This window comes from Coturnix japonica, chromosome 1, assembly GCF_054131305.1.
Source record: "Coturnix japonica strain WE chromosome 1, WE-NBRP24, whole genome shotgun sequence".
Taxonomy (NCBI): Eukaryota; Metazoa; Chordata; class Aves; order Galliformes; family Phasianidae; genus Coturnix; species Coturnix japonica.
Window position 1 is genome coordinate 82,431,284 of NC_140663.1, and position 21,232 is coordinate 82,452,515.

Genomic DNA, 21,232 nt, shown 5'->3' on the forward strand with positions numbered 1-21,232 from the left:
TGCTCTTGCTGTTGTTCAGTTCAGGCAGTCTGGTCTGTGATATCTACAGCAATAAAAGAACAAATGTTCTGAAAGAGTAAGCCTCCTCTGGTAAGCTTCTTCCTATGCTTTATGGTCTTAAAATCATATATCTTAATTTATCCCCTCAGAGTGCTATATATATATTTGTATGCTTTCCTTTTTAGAAAGGTGCAGCTTTCCAGCCAAGAGTGCCTGAAATCAGTAAGGAAGAAGAATCTCAAGAAGTATACAGCCCAAATCTGCTCGCTGAGAGTGATGGGGGCAGGAATGTGGTCCCACACCACATTCTTGTCTCTAAACTGGAGAGATACGGCTTTGAAGGGTGAAATATTCTGTGGATAAGGAATTGATTGGAAAATCTCAGTCAGAGGGTTGTGGTCAACAGCTCTGTGTTCGGCTGGTGATGAGTTGTGTCCCACAGAGTCATCTTTATCAATTACATAGATTATCTTCGAGGTCCCTTTCAACCCAAGTCATCCAATGATTCTCTGATTCCATGAAATAAGTGATGATAATCTCAATACCTGTTTTGTTCTCCTCAACACATGAACGTGAGCTGGCTCTAGTATGCCATGATCACAACATCTGAATAAATATAACTACTACAGATATTTTATTTTTTTTTCCTAGCAGGAAACATAACTCAATTCAAAGGAAAGAAAAATATTGAAAGGCATAATGAAGTGTAAGAATGACAGCATTGGTATCTGATAGAGACTGAAACAAATTTGAGGTTAACAAATAAAAGAATTAATGGAAATGGAATATGACTACATTGGTTCTCCTATGTGTTTTATTTCCCCCGGGTTGAATTTGCATTCAAACTACGTTAGATATCTCCCTGAGAAGATTACAGTGCAGAGCAAAAATAACTAATTTCATTGAAAATGAATCACACTGTGAGGTATGTCTTTAAAGATATAGCTCTGACAAATAAATCTGCTACAATCAGCTTCCTATTTAATTCTTAATATACAGTAGTAAGTTCATACTGCAGTGAAGCATCTGACTTGATTTTACTGCAGTCAGAAAACATACGATATGCTTTCTGTCAGATTCTTCTGAAATAAAAATCAACAGCAGAAGAAAAGAAAACTATCCAGTTTTGCAATGAAATGAAGAAATGGCATCAAGGGAAGGAAATGTATACACAGGATTGTTCATATTCATAACTCATGGCCTATATGTTTGCTTTTAAATAATTTTTTGTTTTTATTTTCTGACAGGCTTTTCTTCAGATACATAAAATCCCACAAAAATCTCAAGAATAATTTTATTTATTTATTTTAATGAAGCTGAGAGGAAAGGGCAAGCTTCGAAACCTCAGAGAAAGCTCACCATCTAGGATAAGTGGATCATACTGTGTGCTGTACATCTGCAGGCAAATGGGCCTTCCTAATGCCAGTGGACTGCTCTGAAAGTGTAATTGGAATGTGAGTGATGCAGTAAGCCTTGCACTGTTGATGTGCAGAGACCAATTTCACTCATTGTACACAACTTGATCATGACAGCATGGAAAAGAACTATTTCATGGCTTAATATGAATCTACTGGTATATCTGATACAGTAAAATGTGCTTTTCTTTTTAATTGAAGACAGTTCAAATAAATGGTTTAGAAAACAAACAAACCAGCTTTCTTGGAATAAAGCATTTATTGTTCTTGCAGCAAGAAGAGATCAAAGGCAAGCAAAACTGCCGTGGTGTTGTGCACTTTCTTACTGATCTCTAAAACATAGTAGAGACCCTGAGGCTTAAAAATGAATTCCTCTAGAAAGGGGTTTTGTCCTCTTTTTTTCACCTTGGAAGCCACTGGTGTCTCAGTGTGCTAACTGAATTTAACCATCCTAAGAGAAGGGTACAGTGTCATGGAGAAATCTTCACTCCTGTGTATTCATCGTTGTTTTTTTTTTTTTTTTCTTTGTTTATTTATTTTCACATTCCAGTACTCAGCATTCTTTTTTATAGGATCTGGTAAATCTGATCAGTGGTCTTAGTATGAAGGCTATTTGACTATTTCTTAACATTGCATATAATTTATTCGCATAATGATAGGGGAAGAAATATATTTTCTGACATATGCATTTGCTAATGAGATATTCAAAGTGTGAGAAGTTGGGGAGGATATGGGAAATAAACTCTTTTTGTGGACAGAAGCAGCAGTTACCCAAGCCCAGAATACCTCACTGCAATATATATGGCTGATATAGAGAAAATCTCCTACTATTACATGGTTTCAATCAAATTAAGATCTAATTAATGATTGCTTTTTTGACATCACATAAATAACTGGCAATCTGCGACCTACACATTCAGGATCGATACCAAAAACAGGGGAGATCCATCACAATGGTAGAAACTTACAAAATACTAAGAGACCCCAACAAGCATTCCACACCCTTCTTTGCCTTTCCCCAAGATGCTGCTCCTAAAGCACCCAGACCCACACACATTTCATGCTGCTTTATTACTCCTACCTAACAAGATCTTCCTTTTTCTAAAGTCTCCTTGTAAGTCCCAAGCTAATGTTTAATCCAGCTAATATTTGTCTTCCTCAGCTATTCCATCAGTTTTGGCCAGACGCCCTCTTGAGAAGCATTAGGTTTTTAAGTGAAGTGATTTCTGCTAACTTTTCTGTCTGTACAGCTAAGGTTATCCTCACCATCTAACCAAGCAGAGATGTTGTGTGGGACCCCTATGTTCACCCTTTGAACACCACTTGACACTACACTCATTTTATATGTATAATTGTCTCACTGCTGTAACTCTTTTATACAACACAACTATCATAACCCATACTATAAGGTTTAATGATACACACAAAATTGCTATTATATCCAAATCCAATTCTCTCACCTGGCAAAAATACAGCTGAGTGATCTGCCCAGTTTGAACAGTCTCTAACTCCAGTGATGCCTTTCTGCATTTATTTTAGTAGCTCTTGTAACACTGTTCTCAAAACTTTCTGTAAGATTGAGCACATAACCAGCTGCTGCTACCCAGCTTTTTTGACATGGAGGAGGGACAAGGTGACAACTCATTTGACAAGACAAATGACAGTATGATGTGGGGTTCTTTTGCCTTCAGTTTCAGTGAAGTCATCTGCTTTTACATAAAATGTGCTGGAGTGCATCAGGTCTAGCACTGTCAGATCAGTGGATGAGTGAGAGTTTTGCTCAAGTACAGCCTCACCTGCAGTGAGCAGCTTTGGGTGCCATGGTATAAGAAGGACAAAACTATTAGAGAGTCCAAAGAAGAGCTGAAAAGATGGGGAAGGGTCTAGAGGGCAAGATATATGAAGAGCAGCTGAGATCCCTTGATTTCTTCAACCCATAGCAGAGGAGCTGAAGGGAGGTTTCATGGAGGTCTGCAGCCCCTCACATGGGGAGCAGTGGGGCAGCACTGAGCTCTCTGCTCTCTGGTGATAATATTCTTCACCAGAGGCTGGTAGGGCCTTGGAATAGGCTCTCCAGGGCAGTGGGCATGGCCCTGAGCCGCCAGTGTTCAAGGAGCCTTTGGACGGTTCTCTCAGAAGTATAGTTTGGATGGTCCTGTGTGGAGCCTGAAGTTAGACCATTCTTGTGGGACCCTTCTAGCTATGGATATTTAGTGATTCTATGAAAATGCTTTCAATTGCCTGTGAAACCTTGGCTATCTTGAGAAAAGCATGGTGAGGAAGGTAGTTTGTGCATAGTTTTAAGTAACACGGAGGCTGAATTCACAAGTGTAAAGAGTTTGCAAAGGGTTCATTATTGTCCATTATTTGGAATAGGATGCCCATACTGGCAAATTGTTTGCACAGAGACTGGTGCAAGGGCAGTATTTCTCTGGCTTTTTATGTGGAGACACTATATGCCCTATCCTTTCCTCAGCCCAGCAGGATATCTTCTTTGCATGCTGGCAGCAGAAATAGCATCATCTGTAGTTAAAGCTGGATGAGGCAGGGAAATGAGGCAAGGCAAGGAGCCAGGCTGTCTCGAAAGGCCATGCTGGGCCTGAGAACTTCTTGTGCAGTCCTCCCCACTGGTGCACAGGTGTTTCAGAAAGATTAAGTGACAAACATTATTGAAAAGTATGTCATCATTTAACACCTGGAAGATAGTTTCAACTACACATTTGAACACAGCTCAGCAGTCAGAGGCACCTCAGCTTTCCATTTATGTCCATCAGAGGCTCCCTGAAACAGGTAAACCATTTACTACTAAACTCATAATCATTTCTCAGAGGCCGGATCATACAACTTTGTGCATTTGTTCCAGAACATATATTCTGTGCATCAGAATGAGTAATATTTCTGACAGAGACAATTTGTGCTTTAAATACATAACCTGTTATAAAGGCAGCTTCAAGCATTTATTTATTTATTTATTTATTTGTCATTTACATTAATGACAAAAACATGGGTTAAATAGAAGTTGCAATATAAGAGGGAAGGAGTGCATGACACAAATAATTACTCCTACAACTAGATTTTGCATTTTCTATTATGTACTATCACTTGAAGATAGTGCAATTTTAAAACTATTTCGTCAAGAAAGGAAATGTATGCAGTTGATTTATTAAAATCTCTTCAGCACTAGTCATTTCATTTTATTAGAGTCAAAACATCTCATCTAGCAAAGCTAAGCATTGTATTTCAGTGTAAGCATTTGGACTGTGCTAAAATTCATCTAAAAAACACTCCGTGTTTTAGTTTTAGAGTAACAGTTTTCTTTCCAAGGAACTGCAAAGTCATGTTCACTGTGCCAAATTGTGGGTCGATGTTTGTTTGGTTGGATGGCTTTTTTAAAAAAAAATTTAAGTATTCAATTGATTTAATTCTTCCAAAAATTTCAAATTTCCCTCTAAGAAATATGAACTACTTTATTACAAATGTTTTTGTGTAACCAAATAGTGGCTCTCAACATATTCACAGTATAAATAATCATCTTATCCTCTGTCCCTAACCCTCTCTTAGCTGCTATTCATTAAAATCCAGTTTTCGTATCAGACCTGCACCAAGATTACTGAATATAGCAGAAAAACTAAGAATGTCACATTTTCCTCACCTCACTTCTGTTACCCTATCTATCATGCAACAAACCCAATGTAGTTGCATTTCTGCCCACCTGGAATCGGCTACAGCATTATGAGTGAAACATTTTAAAATGCTCTGGTAATGTCATTTACTAATAGCTCCTTCTGAGTCTTTCTAAGGTGTCAGGGACTGATTTGTACGATGGTGTTTTTTTTTTAAAGTAAATGGAAGAATTTGCCAGTAACCACCTCTTCTTCTCAATAGCCTGATGTATTCTAGTTCAAACATTTAAAAGCTTATTCTGATATATGGTTGCATTGTCTAAAGTAATCTCGGCTCAGCTGCATCCTTTCTAAAATATATAATAATAGTGCCTCAGCATATGCTGGCATTAAAATGAAATGAAAAGATAAAACAAAGCTTTCTCAGCAAAAGTTTTACCTATATTTTTCATCCTGACTTGGGCTCATCCAATTTAGTAAGTTCCATCTTAGCTGAGTCATTCTAAATAGTGGAATATGTAGCCTGGGTCACTGCATTTATGTCAAACTGGGCCAGGATGACTCGTGTGACTGTGTTTCAGCAAAGAAACTTGTCCTCATCTCAGCTGTATTTTTGCTACATGCAAAACCTGTAGAGTTGCATGCACTTTGTCTTCCCAGCACAGACATTTAATCTGGATACTGAAGAGTGTTCTTCCATCTCTGCAGCCACTGGAAGCACTTCCCTTGGTGCCTCTGGGTCAGGTGAGGGGTTCAGCACTCAGGCATCACTGCGTACTGCAAACCTAAGAGGCAGGCAGGTGAGGGAGGCTTGCAGGCAGCTCACCCAAGGGCTGGTGTGTGGTTCCATGAAAGGGATGCTGGGTGAAACTGCAACTTTTATTTTATTTTCTTTTATTATTTTTTAATTAAGATTCCTCATTCTTTGCTCTTTCTTTTCTAAAGTATTCTTTATTTTTAGCAAATTGGATTCCAATAGAAGATATCTGATAGGTAATTCTTGGGGAACCAGAGCACTTCTTCATATTTATCTTTGCTCTCACTAATCCTTATTAAAGGATTATTTTTTCTCCTATAGACTATCCAGAGGGACGGAGTGATCTTTGGAATTTGGACTTTACCTTTAGTAAAAGGAAAAGCTACACATAGGATGTTGCTTCTGTTCACATTAACATTTATAGATGCATTAATTCTCCTCACCTGAGTACAATTAAGAGTTTGCATGAACATTTGCAGAACTGGAGCCAAAATAATTATAGTTTACATAGGAGTGTGACAGGGAAGCATTTCATTACCACAATTAATCCTTTAGAGCACCACAAAAAGGCCAATTTCTCAGTTAGAATAGAACAGATTATGTGCTGCTAATCAAAGGTAAAGTTTATGTAATACAAATAAACAATATTTAATATTATAGGATTATATAATATTTAACAGCTTCATAATTCAAGGTTATTTTTATTTTGCAAATGCTTATTGCAAATGAAGAGAGAATGAGAAAGTCTTTTTTTATACTTGAAGACACTTGGATAACAATTTTACATTAGGTGGCACTAATTCCCTATTAACTGGTATTAATGTGATATGCAGAGTAATGCAATCCCATAGAGCTTATGTATAAGACTTGGCAAAGCATATATTCCTTCCATGTACCATATACAGATTACATTAACCTTCAGATGTTCTTTAGCACCAACTCAGAGTAAGTTTTGAGGTCATGGACAATTTCAGAATCCTGGGTTGGTCTCAGATACCCAGTACATGTGTCTGTTAACTGACATGATGAGTGATTGGCATTGAATCAGAGAAGCTGCCGTTCTTCGGTGGATGAATATTAGAGAACAATCACTGAGGGTGCCAAGCCTTTTTATTTTATGATGAGGTAACTTTTTTCTGCACACAAGAGTTTCTATCAAATAAAAAGATAAAAAATGATGTGGTCTACTTTAGATGATGATGTGGCACAAAAAAAAAAACCCACAAAAAACAGCAATTCAGATGTAATTTCTCAATATGGCTTCGTACTCAGTTAACTGTTTAATGAAGCAGATTCCCTTTTTCATTGCATTGCATATTCTGCCAAGCCCAGGAAAAAATTCTGGCGACTGACAGTAAGCTGTCTGATTTCACAGAAGTCATGCCCAGCTGGGAGGAAGAGGGAAGAAAGAGAGATGTTTCAAAGAAGAGATAAGCCATGTCTATACATTCACAGTAACATGGGAAACCTCCTGCGCATTGGGCACATAAAGTGATATGTTACCACTGTTTGATACTGGCAAACTTACAAATAAAAGCCCAGAATAGGCATAACAGTGAGGACTCTGCCTGAGACCAGTAAGTCTGCTCATGTGAAATGGAACACAAATATCATTCTGTATAAGGATTTGGATAGGAAGAGACCTCAAAGAGCATCTAGTTCTGACCTAACTGCCATCCACAACCTCTCTTGGCAGCATGTTCAAGCACCTCACCACCCTCTCAGTGATTTTTTTTTCCTGTGACAGCTAATCTAAAGCTCCCCTCTTTTAGTTTAAAACCTTTCTCCCTTATCCTGTAATTAGCTAGCTATATAAAAAGATCCTGTTTATAAGCTCTCTTTAAGTACTGGAAGGCTGCAGTGAGGTCTCCCTGAACCTTCTTTTCTGCATGCTGAACACACCCAGGTCTCCATGCCTGCCTTTGTAACAGAGGTTCTTCAGCCCCTTGTCTGAATTTGAATTAAAGGACTCCTGTTTTTATCTGCTGATCCTCATAATTAAAGAAACCCAGTCATACAGACTGGCGTTGATATTACAGACTAAACATATGCATACACCTCTATATGCGTGCATGCATTACGCTTTCTCTGTGGAGCTCGGAACATTGGAAGGTCAGGAGATTGAGCTTTCCATTGACAAAGCATGTTGTCTGCTGAAGGTTCTAAGAAGTCAGGTGGGCTAACCATTTTACTATCACGTTTTTCTTAGCTGTGCTGTACAACTCATTGCCTTATGGCTCCCAGCTCAGCAGCATTTTGTTACAGCGCATGGTGTTTGCTATTGATAACTGTCAGGTTAATTGCTCAGGAGAGTCAGAAGTCCTGTGTGCCAGAGCTAACGCAGGGAAATAATTGACACAGTGGTGGGGGGGCACTGTTCAAAGGAAAGCCTTTAAATGGATTCATAAATCAGGAGTGAGAAATCTCAAGAAGGAGTGGTAAATGAGCAGTTGATACAAATCAGAGGAAATGGATTTTCTCAAAGGTGAAAGCACATCTCAGAGAATTTGCAAAATTAATTAGAAGACGCCAGGGAAATAACATATGAAATACTCTTTTTAGCTCATTCCATGCCAGTGTAGTCCTACAGGAACACACTCCCAGATTGGGACACATTTATTTAATTTCCATGTTTTAAAATATTTGCCATTAATTTATTGTAAAATGAACTAGAAGATAATGTAGCTGCTGATTTTTGCTGATCAAATTGGATCTCCAGCTAATCCTACCTACTGGAGATAACCACAGTGACGTGTTTCTATATTTCACCCATCCCAGTGTATCACTACCCCACATGTCCTCACATGTCCTCACAGGCCAACACTTGTGATTGAAGCCTATGAGTTTGTCAGCATTACCATCAGTCTCCCCTTCCATACCTGCCATGTGCAAACAGCCCAGAGCGGTGAGCAGCAGAGAGATGGCAGGCAGTAACACATTCTGGGCTTCCTATGATCCAAATCAGCATTTATCTAGAGCACTGTTGGGTCTTTTACTGGGGATCAGTATTTGTGTTATTTGACCTCATTGCTTTTCACAGGATCAATTTTATTTTATGATTTTAATAATTTTCTCATCATTCACCTATACAGTTTTAAAGGGTGTTTATTTTGCTGTCAGTCAGGAATTTGACCAGAGATTAATGTAGTGCATTGTAAGCCATTTTGAAGAGAATTGTGTTTGCAGAATTATAATATTATTGGCATATTTACAGAGATTTTCATCTCAAACATCTCCCAGGCAGAAAGAGGGAATTACCAAGCATTATGTCCAGAAGGGTCAGGTAGTGGATATATTGGATCTTCCCTGTGTTATATGTACTTCACTATGTGGATCTTCAGATGATTTTAAAAACAAAGCAAACAAACAAAGAACAGAAAAACAAAAACAGCCCCAAACAGTAGTGATGTCTGCTTGTGTGGCACTTGGGAGGCAGCCTGGGGTGAAAGGAGAATTTATTAGCCAGGACATAGGCACCATCCCATGGGTGATACCATACCATCACCACTGCAATTATAGTAGTGCTGTATTTACCCTACAGTGTGATCTTCATGTGAAACAAATGAAAGTCAGGGAAAGACCCAAGAGAAAAAGTTTTTTTCAACTTGTTCTGTGATTTAATACCATTAGCAATATTAATTGCATAGTTTTACAAGAATGCCATAAATTCTTAAAGCGATAAAAGACTGATCTGTTTCCACTGTAGGTATTTTTCAGTGAACAGCTTGTTTTCATGGAAGCAACTTGCTAGTCAAAACAAAAGAAAATGTGGAGAAATTTGGGAGGAGGCTGGGAGAAGACACTATTATTCACAGTGAGTTAAACCTGAGTCCTAAGCTTAGATCTGGATCTTAGGATCTCCTTAAATTTCAGAGCTTTGAAGAATAGCTGCAAATCCCTACATAAACCATCTTAAACTGTCCCCTGGGTATTCCAGAACTTGAAGTTTTGCAGCTTAAGACTGCCTCTGCTATGAATGCGTTGAGAACTGCCCTTAGCTGGTATTGAAGTGCTCTGTACAAATCTGTGGCAGACCTCTATGCTCAAGTGTCTTACCCTTGCCCATATCAGAGCTGCAGAACTGTACTCTTTAAGTCGGATATTCCACTGCTGGCTATCCAGTAAAATCAAAACATGAATTCTGTAACCCACTAGAAGGTCAAGATTATTTTCTGCCCTGAGTGCACATGATTTTTGATAGAAAAAGCAGATTTGTGCATTGCCTTTGGGAAAGCAGATCAAGAGTGAGGCTCCACTCCTGCTCCCCGTGGATGTGAGAGGACACATGTGAAGACAACACCGTGATGACTGAATGAGAAACATTGCAGAGTGCAGGAAGAGCATCTGAAACAAAGTTTGACCTATTTAGTTTATCAGGTCATGTGGTGGTTTTCTTGGGAAGGTGGGATGTTTTTAAGAAGGGTAGAAAGGATAACTCAGGGAATTAATGACCTGTCAGGCTCACCTCTCTAACAAGGAAGATCATGGAGTAGATCCCTCTAGAAGCTAAATTAATGCACTTGCAACAGAGGGAGGTGATAGCAGACAACCATCATGGCTTCACCAAGGGCAAGTGCTTAATGACCATCCTGGTGACCTTCTATGGGGCATAACTACATCAGCAGACAAGGGAAGAGCTACTGACCTCCATTTGGACTACAGTGAGGCTTTTGACATGGTTTGCCACAGCATCCTTTCTCTCCAAATTGTAAAGATATAGATACAATGGATGGACGTGGCAACTGATAATCATTAATGTCTTGATGTCCAGAAAGATATCAGTGATAAGTGGTGCCCCACTGGGGTCAGTACAGGAACCAGTGTTCTTTATATCTTCATCAGTGACTCTGACTGTAGGATCGAGAACACTCTTGGCAAGTTTGCAGATGACAGCAAATTGTGGTGTGGCTGACATGCCTGAGGGGTGGGGTGCCACCCAGAGAGACCTAGACAGGCTTGAGCAGTGCACCCAGGAGCACCTCATGAAGTTCAACAAAGCCAAGTGCAAGTCTTGCTCCTGAGTCACAGCAACTCCTGCTATTAATACAAGCTACAGAATGAAGGATTGAACACAGCCTTATGCATATAGTAATAGAGATATTACAAATTCAGTCCTTTAAAATGTTTTTTAAAACCTATAAGATGCTACAGGCATGCAAAAGTTAAACTGCAGTTATCAGAGCACTGAATCAGGAAATGATAGGAGATGCTCCATGTGTGTTGATAAATGGATGACAGAATTTGTACTTCCCCAGGGGCATGGATCCTCCAGTACTCAGCTGACCACGCAGATGGGACCACAGCAAGAGTAGGAGCAATGCAGCTGAACTATGAGGTACTTGGGTTTGCTGAGCCAAACAAGTATCTCAGCAGATGAAGCACTGACAGCATCACAGTTGTAGGCGCACCACTTTGAAAAGTCCAGAATGTAGTTTCTTTAACTTCCTTTCACATTTAATATAGAATCAAATGAAAGAGGACTCAGCAGAGCCTCTCTGTAGCAGTGACCTTAGTAAATGTTTAGAGCAAAGCCTACAGTGTTACAAAACATAAATTCAAAGCAACAAATAAAACAAATAAAAGAAAAAGCAACAACATCCCTTTCTGGACTTCATTTTTACTGGAAAGCAGAAGAGCGGACCATCATGATGATTAAGACACCAGCCATTAACTCACAAAACTCTCGGAGATACCTAATTCCCTGCTACTGTGCCTTTCTCTCATCATTTGAGCAGTGCAAAAGTGCAGAGAAATAGGTGATAACGTACTAGCAGAGTGACATTAAGGAAAATTAGGTTTTGTATAGCAGAAAAAGTATGTATGAAATGTGACTATGAGAGAACTTCCAGTGACTAGCCATTTTGCACAGATGGTTGGGGCAATATTATGCAGTGTTCTCTTTTATAGCAGAGCACAGAAATAATCAGCATTTTTTATGTCCACACTTCTTTATTAGTGTTCACAGGAATAAGGGTGGCAGTATGGCTTAAACACTATGTATTTATACCCTAAACCACAAATTCTCATGCTGTTTCCTGCTAACAATTGCACTGTCAAGCCTCCAGAGTGCCTTGAAGAGCTGTCTTCAGCATGTAAATGTTGACTGTAATGGAATGAGACTGAAAAACATGAGAAGCAGCAAGAGGTGGAGTATGAATGCAGTATCATAATCAGTCATTGGTGGCAGTCATTAACAGCACCAGCATGGATATAAAGCGCATTAAAATAATTTAATGCTTTACACAGAGCATCCCCAAAGGTGAGTGACTGAGGTGGTGTAAGATGACAGGAAAAAGACTCCCTTCTACTTATGAGCAGTTCCCCCTGAAGAGGGAGGAACTGAAATAGATCTTTATTTGACTCTGAACAGCAGAAAGACCAGTGGTGCTGCCCTACTTCCCGTTCCAACTCATGATCTCTATCCACATATAGCAGACAGAAAGATATTGCTAAAAGCAGGGGTAGATATATAGAGATGTTAGGAGAAAATTGATATTTTCATTCAAAGTCTTTTCCTTCTTAATTCTGCCAGTTGAGGGGAAAGTGGGGCAAAGAAGGAAGCACTACCTACATTAAGTGTAACATTACTTTTCAATCATTTCATCAAACCCAAATATGTAGATACAAAGGCACTCTCATTGCACCCAAGTTTTGTGCTGAATCTGTATTGAAAAAGAGATTGGATTTGAACAATGTTTCAAATATGATAGTACATGTTATTGTCCAAGTTCTACCTTGTATTTAGTTATGAAATTGGTTGACTTTATATATTGCTCTGCAAGGCAGCAAAAGGTCTTTCAGATCCCAAAGCAAACACAGTATTTGCTCTTCTGATATCTGTGTTCAAATGTAGCTGTATCTGGAGCAGACATATATATATATGAGAGTAAGGAAATATCAAAAACCATTTCAAGAATTCATGTGCATTAACAGAAGAAAAAGGGGGAGAAAGCTATATGATTGAACTACAAAGTGAATGTAGGCAGGGAAAAATTAATTTCACAATCTGGAATGTGAGAAGAGCATCAGTACTTAACAGGCCTTTATGGTGAGACCTGTTGAGGGATGTTTAATAAGTGTAAGGGGCCAGGATCCCATTTGCACCTCACTCTCTGGTAGCCCAGATGCCACAGGCAGAGCAGTGGAGAAAGGTCCAGTGCTGACTGTGGTTGTGTAGAGTGGGGAATAGACGCACTGGTCATTTACCAATAAACATCTCTTCCTTCACATGTGAGGGAATTTCTCTCACCAGCTTTCCTACTGAACTGCTAATGAGGTAATGTTGACTTAGCTTGAAAACTGTAGTGAGACTGTGACTCGAGTAGATGTGATAGTGGGTGTCATTTCATGCCAACTTCATTTGACTTTGGCTCCCTAAGTTCAGTCTGGGACCAGCACTGCCAGCACAACTCTGATGCTGAAATAATGAAAAGGTGCCTATTTACCATATTTACTTTGCTTTTTTTTTTTTTTTTTTTTCTTTTTATAATATTGTTGTGCCAGTCTCTGAGCTTTGGCTATTTGTTGCTACTGAATTAGAAGGATAAAAAAAACTTTAAATCACACATCTTCCGCTTTTCTACTCTCTACTGAGCTGCTACCACTAAGATTTACTACTCCAAAAGGAATGCCAGATAGGGAATTTCTCAGCCTTGAAGGGAGATAGAACAGCTAGATTTTTTTTCCTCCAAATAAGCAGATGAAAAATGGAAGTTTAAATGAAAAAGAGATGTGATGACTCTTTCTTTAGGACTGCTCTGCTGAGGTGCCATGCTCTCTTCCAGCAGTGCCCTGAACATCCACTTGTGGGAAGAGCAAGAGTTACTTCCCCATTAGGACATGAGCTCTCACATAAAAGCAAGGGGTGGGTAATAGTTGCCACAATTCCTCAGCTGAGCATCTCAGAAAGGAGCTGCTTAGAAAGAGAAAGGCACCTCCCCAAGGTTGGACCTGAAATAAGAGCTCTATATCCTTCTGTTAAAGTAGCACAATAACCTGGAGAAAGGAGAGTCTGGAAAAAAATAAAAAGAAAAGACATAAAGTCCAAAACATTCACACAAAACTTCAGCTCATATTTCTATGAAGGACACAGAAATTTTATTAGTGATATCATGAGTGGAAACTGCTAAAAAATGAAGTCATAACGCTGGTATGGAGGGCTCGATGAGAATGAATGTCAAGAATCCCAAAGAATGAAGGGGCTGTTGCGCAGTCCCGGGCTATGGGTAGTGTCTGCTTTAAAACAGTTTCTGTCCTCCATAAAACACAGTAATGTCTTTGCCACAAGCACTTTTCAGTAGAAGCCATTGCCTAGAGCTTATATTTTGACTTTCCTGAATTTCATCTCAGCATTCAGGTACAGGTGAGTTTTCTTGGGAGTACACTGGCATTGCTCCACTTCAGCTTTCTACTTCAGATATTTGTAAAAACACTGATGGGGAGGGAGGCAGCAGAATGGGTTGGCAATGGAAGGAAAAAATGAGATGAAAAAGGCTTTGTGATGGCAGAGCTGAATGTAAAGTCTCTGGCCCTGATGGGGGAAAAGCTCACCCCTGTCCATCAGCAAGAGGCACACAGCTCCTGGGCCAGCCCTGGGGACGGGGGCCATGCAGGTATCCTGCCCTCCCGGCAGGGAATGGGCACCAGGTGCTGCCAGTGAAATGTCATCTTCTGCATCTGCATGCAGGGCAGTTTTGTACGGTAAGCACAAACTTTTCTGACTTTTTCCCCAGAAAGAGCTGAATGAATGTTTTATGTGCAGATTTTCTGTTAGTCTGTGAGGTCAGCGTGCCAGATGCTTGCTGCCAGCAAAGAACTATCACTGTTTTACTTTGTTGCTGACTTTGCAAATATATATTGTACACAGACCACGTTTTTCTCACTTTGGTACAAGACCCCGTGAACAAAATAACAAGTAAATAAACCCAGAAATATAACCCTTTCATATTCCTTAATTAAAATATAAATGGCATGTGTTCTACTAGGCTTAAAATAAATGCATAGCAAATAATATCAATATCATGAGAAATGCCCTTTTTTTTTTTCCCTCCCTGTGTTATAGTTCACATGCATCTACAATCCAGAAGTAAATTATTGCCGGAGGAAACGGAGTGAGAAATGCCCTCTCAGTTCCTTTGACACTATACAGTATATTAAGAAAGGAGACTAGGGGGAAAAAAAACTAAAAATCTTTCCTTTTTCAAAAATATTTGTTTAGAAAAATCTGTCAGGAAGACAGTCTGTGCAAAGAAAATATTTACTTAATAATTTATTCTGGTAAAATGAGTTGGTATGAAAAAGCATTAACCTCAAGTTTGTTACATGTATATTTAAACAACAACAACAACAACAAAAACTTAGACACAGTATTTGTGACATTCACTCTTTAACATCATCTAATAAAATAGTGGCATACACTACTTACACTTTTCTGTATTATATATGAAAAAACAAAATCAAAAGTTGGTATTGCTTGAGGGGATGAGCTACGAAAACATATTTCAGAAACTCCGATAGGTTATAACTTAAGTTACTGCATATATGAGAAACATATGCTGGTATTAAAAATTAGACTTCAGAGACTTAGAAAATTCTGCAATTAAAGAGAGCTAAGCACTGAAAAATCCAGAGTCAAACATTTTTTTTCAGGTAGGACTCAAAAATATGAATCTACTACTCTTGAGAACATACCACTCCCAGATAACAGCAATAGGATGAGAGGGAAATGTTTTAAGTTACACCAGGGGTGGTTCTTAGTAAAACTTTCTTCTCAGAAAGAGTGGTGAGGCGGTGGCACAGGCTGCCCAGGTGCTGGAGTCACCATCCCTGGAGGTGTTCAAGTATGTAGATATGGCACTGAGGGTTGTGGATAGCAGCCATGGTGGAGATTGGCTGATGTTTGGACTACATGATCTTAGTGGTGGTCATCTGCAACCTTAGCAATTCTATGATTCTGTTTCAGTCTTCCAGCTCCATTCTTTATGTCTGGAAAAACTGCCTTAATTGATGTGTGGCATTGTTTGACATTTTAGATTGAGATTTTAGGCAACCTCTAGGCAACCTTTTTTTACCCATCTCATCAGCTCTGTGCAATATTGCTATTTGCTATTTGTCTGCATGGTGGAATTTTCTAAACCCCAGCTGTGCATCAATTGCATTCTTCTGGGATAAGACTAAGCCAGAGTGCACACTCAGCAGCACACACAGTGCACTCCAGTTGAAAATGGGTTCTCAGCACATGCAACCAGAAAAGAGGCAGTCTGAATTAATATGAACAGAAAAAGCCTGATATATGATCTCCTCTGTACCATTGTGCTTTACAAGTGTATTCCTTTTTGTCTGTGCTTCTAGATCATGCAGCCACTGTACACATTTTGGAAATATTCATCACAAACTGTAACAAGCCCAGTTCCTTCATACTGTCTGCACAGGAGAGGTTCTCCAGCCCTCTGATCATCTTTGTGACCCTCCTCCGGACCCTCTTCAAAATCCCCACATCTTTTCTGTGCTGGGGGCCCCAGACCTGTGCAAAATACTTCAGATGAGGCTTCGCTAAGTTGGAGTATAGAAGGAAAATCACCTCTTTCTTCCTGCTGCCCACTCCTCTTCTGATGCAGCCTAAGATACAGTTCACCTTCCAGGCTGCAAGTGCACACTGCTGTCTCGTGTTAAGTTTTTCATCTATGAGAACCCCTAAGTCCTTCTTGGCAGGGCTGCTCTCAAGGAGTTCTTCTCCCAGCCTGTACACATATCTGGGATTGCCCTGAAATAGATGTAGCACTTTAAACTTTGCTTTACTCGTGTGGTTCTACTTTTCAAATCTGTCCAGATCCCTCTGGATCACAAATAGGGCAAATTGCATGTTAATAAATGGGCAGATAACAGCAACCTCTGAAATCAATGGGAGTTTTACATGCCTTAACCACTCCCTGAGATGTTATGATTACCTCTGTAAGAAATTTCTTATCCACCTCATCTAATAAAAATGTTTAATTCAAATGCAATTTTGGCTGGTACCTTATTAAACTATAATTAAAGATTTATGATCTTATTATAAGGTAATGTTATTGTTAATCCTTAATAATAAAACACTTCATAAAAGTTCCATGGTACACACAAACCTGAAAGCAGATGACACATTCTGCAAAATATTTACTTTATTTTCTATGTGTCAGCAAATACTGCACTGCTGCTGCTCTCCATAAAATAAGAAGCTAAATAATAGTGGAAGAAACCGACCAAACTCAAGGATTATTTTTTATGACCTATATGCCTATATTGATATCTAGTGGATAAGTTTTTCCATCTTGGTACAGCAGGAGCTGGTGCTGGATGGGGCATTGAGCAACCTGATTGTGCTGTAGGTGTCCCTTTTCATTGCAGGGGAGCTGGAATGGATGGCATTTAAGGTCCTTTCTGACTCAAAGGACTCTATGATTCTGTGAAATTAGTTTTAATTGTAACCAGCTATGCAAAACTTTTGCAAACATTATTCCACAAATGGCAAGTGCTGTCTTATTATGAGCTTAAGATACCGTTCCCAGGTAATGAGCAATAGGATGAGAAGTAGCCTTCTCAAATTGTGCCAGGGAAGGTTCAGCTTGGATATTAAGAAAAGCAGTCACTGTATTTTGTTCAACTCTAGAAAGTGTTGAAGAAAGACAATCATAAATTGTCATAGAGCTACTGGTAATAAAACTGTTGATTTTACTGATATGCAACAATTTTGTTGAACTTTAACTGCACTACAATACACCTCACATACATGAGTTAAGTTATAAACCACTTGTTTTGTATTTTTGCAGTTACCACAGCATTCAGTGTGACTTTTCTGACTGCGTAACACCCATTTGTTGATTTTTAGGAGATGGTAAGGGTTTCTGCTGCTTCCAGTGGTAACCAAAGTGTTCATATGAGTACAATGAGCACCTGCACTGTTTCTCACCCCCTCCTTGATCAGCTGGAAAGTTAAAACAATTCTTGCACCCCTCCTCTGAGGACTTCCTGCTCTGAGTTTCAAGATTAGACAATGGAAGAAACACTGCTGCAATCAGTCCATTACCAGTGCTTTCCTTTGTGGGCAATGATGTTAGACATTGTAAGGCAGAATAACATAAAAGATGGTAATAATACAAGAAAGATAGTGATAGATATCTAAAAGGTTATCTATAGGAAAAACTCACCAATACAGGTACCTACAGTCTGGCTGGAAAATGCAGAGGCAGGCTATACAATCTCCACAAAGGAGCAATCTCAAAAAGATGCTGCCACTCTGGTGGTCAGCCCTTAAATGAAGTCTAGGGGAGGCAGAGTCAAGCTCCACTCCTTCCAGGAGCACAGCTGAATTACCCTCACCTGTGCTCCCACAGCTGACCCCACACTTGCCTCAGCTGATTAATCAGAGGTTCAGCCTGCGATTACCAGTTTCCCATACAACATGATATTAGATGATTTTGCCAGGAAAAATTGTAGGAGTTTGTTTTATGGGATTTGGATCGTATCTTCTATTCCTGCTGTATTTATCTGCACATGCATAGGCAGAACAAAATGTGCTACATGCTTCATTGTCCCTGAGACAGCCTATGACAACATCAGCCATTTTGCCCTAAGGTAAGAGAGGAGTGATTGCTCCCTTGCTGTGTTTTATCTCACACAGTAGGGCAGAGTCTGAGTATCAGTTGAAAATAAATGGACGCTGCTAGTGGTTATACTGTAAATGCAACATAAATAAAGATTCAGTCTAGGAATCCAAATGTGGGGCAGGGGTGTTATTGTTGTTTTTGTTTTGTTTTGTTTGTTTCAACTTATGGTCATTATTTGTTATCCCTTCAGAGCAACCGTGAAGCTAAAGTGGTGTCTTCACAGCTGTTCAAAAGAAGCCGCTTGAGTAGCAAAGAACACTGACAATCTCAGTGTGGTATTTCCTTTACCCTATGGGATATGACTTCCAAAAAAATGAAATTTTACTTTGAAGCAGGAAAAGCTGCAGCACGTTGTTGTGTGTGTGAGCAGGACTGTGTTTTGCTGCTGCAGAACCAGAAGAGACTTTCCTGCTCCACGGATAGTTCTGCAACAGCAAGTCATGACATTGGTGCTACAAGAAATGAAAACACAATGCCTAACTCGGAGTGTCAACAAGTATAAGTTTTAAGGAATAAATATTTTTCCCTCTCCACTTTTTTCAACAATTGGATTTGTTTTTCTCTCTACAGAAACATTTCAGTCATTTTTGGTTTTCTTCCTCCTTAGTTTTGGAAACCTGTATGTTTCTTCAGAGTTGCTCGAGCACCACTTTGATAATACTCTCAAGGACTACCTGGAAAGGTAAATAAATCATTAGTGGCGTTTAACGGAAGATGAAGATACTGGTTCAGAGTAAATCCCCCACAGAATAGGTGTCTACTTAATGGTTATTATTTGTCCAAAAGCTTCTTAAGCCTCTCTGAAAATTAATTTATCAGTTGGGTCAAAATTGTCTCAGTTATGTGCTTACATGGGTAAAGCAGCTTCTAAAATATGACATAATCTACTCACTTATGACATTACATGTAAGACTGGCATTTATACCTTAAATTCCAGGAAATAAGGGACTTTTCTCACAGCTCTGTAACAAGTGGTGTGGTGACCAGCTTAATCGAGAGCAATGTTCTGTAACATATATTTAAGGGTAGATACAAAAAAATACTGTCTATGGCAGGTGTTCATTTTCATTCTTCTCTCGTCTTTCATGCAGTGCAAAGATGCCGACATAATTCAGCTGTGACGTGTTAACCTACTTCACGTTTACTTATGCTCTCACCTTCAATCATAGCTTCTGACAGAGTTCTACAAGATAATTGTATGTTACAGGAAATTTAGCTCTTTTTGCTAACTGTAAATTAAATGCTTTCAATTTAATTATATACATTTACTTTATATTGTTATAAAACAAAAATAAAATATCATTTACCATCAGTGATTCTATTGGTGCTTCTTTTTCTTTTTCTTTTTTTTTTTTCTTTTTTCTTTTTTTTATTACCTGATGATCTCCCTTTTAATTTTTATATATACATATACACATATATATATTATATATATATATGTATATATATATAGTATGTATGTGTATATATATATTATATGTGTGTGTATATATATATGTATATATGTGTATATAATGGAAAAATAATAAACATCAATATGTTGTACAGATATTTGTTCCTGTAATCTAAAATCCCTTGATTTATCAACTTCATTCTACGTCATTCTAGGTAGACAATGCTCACTCTGTATTACAAGATCTACCATAGCATTTTAATGCATGTCATATATTAGGTATCAGAATTATCCTGTCACTTGTTTTTTAAGTATACTTTAAAATTCTACTGAGTCTTCTACGTGATTCTTAAATGTTATATTTAACCATATATTCGCACAAAGAATCTGTAGTATAAATATTAAATCTACTCATAATTATGAGATTATTAATAAAATAGATAGTATTAGTTCAGGCTGCTATCTCTCTCCTGATATTGAAAGTTACTTAACGTATGCTACTGGACTGTCAATGGGCCAGGATCATGCACAAGCATATAACAGAGAGATGATGTCTGTCCTACAGAAATTACAGAGCACAGATCTGTAGAGGAACAAAAGGCAGCTACAGACAAGAGAACAAAAGGTAACAAGACATGACTGGGCAGCACAATGGACAGTAGTCAATAGCCTGCCAGCTTGTTGATTGACAGGCCCTGATAAGAGTTTCCTTTCCATGTTTGTTCCAAAAAAAGAGGGGGAAAACCTTGTTTAATTTCAGCTGTGTAAATTGCTGTCCTTTTAGAGACAATATTGTAACCATTTTCTAAAGTCTCTGTATGCTTATATGCTACATTATATGCCAAATAGCAGTAATTTGTAGAAAATGTAAACTTAGGCCCTTCATTTCCCAGCATGCATTTACTTGAGCATTTCTGTGCATGTGAATAGTTACAGACACCAGGATTAATCCGCTGGATTCATATTCATATACATGTATGTATTAATCTGTGATTTAGCAACTCGCAGTGGATTTGACTCAATTACAGTGAAGGAAAATGACTGATCCTCTCTTCTATCAGTCACTGAAATATTATAGTTTATCAAACTTCTTTTTTTTTTTTTTTTTTTAAATGCTTATAAATTCTGACCTCTTCTTGTCCCTTAGCACTTTCAGAACAATCACAGATACAATAAAAGCACATAAATTTTACAGTGCCAAAATTCATTTAAATAAAATTCAGTCAAGTCTTTTAAATCTTTCTGAAGCAGGCTGTTAATTTATTAATACACAGCAGTAGGAACCAGAGTATCCAGCTCTAAAAAGCTTTTCTGTCTGGTTATGTATGTTATTGGGAAAAAATTTTCTAAAAGTTGCCTGCCAGATTTTTAAAACTAAAACTCTGAGAAGCAGGTGGTCAGAT

The 21,232-nt window shown here is 38.6% G+C and overlaps 2 long non-coding RNA genes across 22 annotated transcripts in view; both read left to right on the forward strand.

Annotated features, from left to right (window-relative positions):
• Window positions 1-1,650, forward strand: part of LOC107321661 (uncharacterized) — a 102,686-nt gene extending 101,036 nt beyond the window's left edge. For 17 of the 21 annotated variants that reach the window (XR_004309158.2, XR_014938356.1, XR_014938371.1 and 14 more), the window contains 2 exons: window positions 20-90; window positions 186-1,650. This is a non-coding gene — a long non-coding RNA (uncharacterized LOC107321661). The remainder of the gene's footprint in view (window positions 1-19; window positions 91-185) is intronic. The other 4 variants (XR_014938363.1, XR_004309156.2, XR_014938359.1 and 1 more) reach the window with 1 other exon arrangement.
• Window positions 1,651-6,028: 4,378 nt separating this feature from the next.
• On the forward strand, window positions 6,029-19,749 carry LOC146762560 (uncharacterized). The gene is made up of 2 exons (XR_014938380.1): window positions 6,029-19,118; window positions 19,528-19,749. It is a non-coding gene; the product is annotated as an uncharacterized LOC146762560 (long non-coding RNA).
• The last annotated feature ends 1,483 nt before the right edge of the window (window positions 19,750-21,232 follow it).